We start from the raw sequence: 830 nt of genomic DNA, 5'->3' as shown, positions 1-830 counted from the left end.
GGGTCCTTATGAAAATCGGCCTAAGAACAGAAATCAATATAGATTTCCTCCTAATCGTTGCACCCAAGATCGTCTGAGACTATGCCCCTTGTGCTAGAAATTGCTCTCTAATTGCCTTGCAATATTGAGAGAGGTTTTGTGAGGTTTTCGATGTGAGATCTAGAATTTCAGAGAAAATTGCCCCGAAACCCTAATTTTTGTACAAATGACAAAAGATTAGGTCAAAAAGAGAGAAGCTCTCCTTTTGTGTTCATTCGGCCGTGAGTTTGCATGAAGGGGGAAGTGGGCTTTCCACTTTCTCCTTATTTTTAACTCGTGGTCCGACTCGATTTTCGCTAAATGTATATGACGGGATTTTATTATAAATTGTCATCGGTTATCGGTTATTAAAATATCAACCAGTAACATGACTCTGTCGATATATTAATACTTGTCCGACAATGACAATATTGTATAATTAATTAGTTCAATATACATTAATTAAATATAATCGTTTATATTCAATTTACGTATTAACCGCTTAATTCACATTAGCCAGTATTATTTAATCCGTATTAAATAATTATCTCAACATCGCGTTCGACTAATTATTAGTCAATAACTCCGACTAACTGCTTAGTCATATTAGGCATCAACATGACTGTATTTTCATACCGTCACATCTCTCAAACGTATCCTATAGGTGTGACTTTTAGGGACCAGTTGATCACCGCCATCTGTATGACAATAACGTCAAACTTATCTAGCAAGCCAACCGTTATTGATAAACGTGGACCAACTGATAATAATACAAAAGCATACCCTTTGATCCTTTTAGAGATTTATATGTC

This window comes from Silene latifolia, chromosome 3, assembly GCF_048544455.1.
Source record: "Silene latifolia isolate original U9 population chromosome 3, ASM4854445v1, whole genome shotgun sequence".
NCBI lineage: Eukaryota > Viridiplantae > Streptophyta > Magnoliopsida > Caryophyllales > Caryophyllaceae > Silene > Silene latifolia.
The sequence above is the reverse complement of the archived record's forward strand: the minus strand, read 5'-3'. Positions refer to the sequence as shown.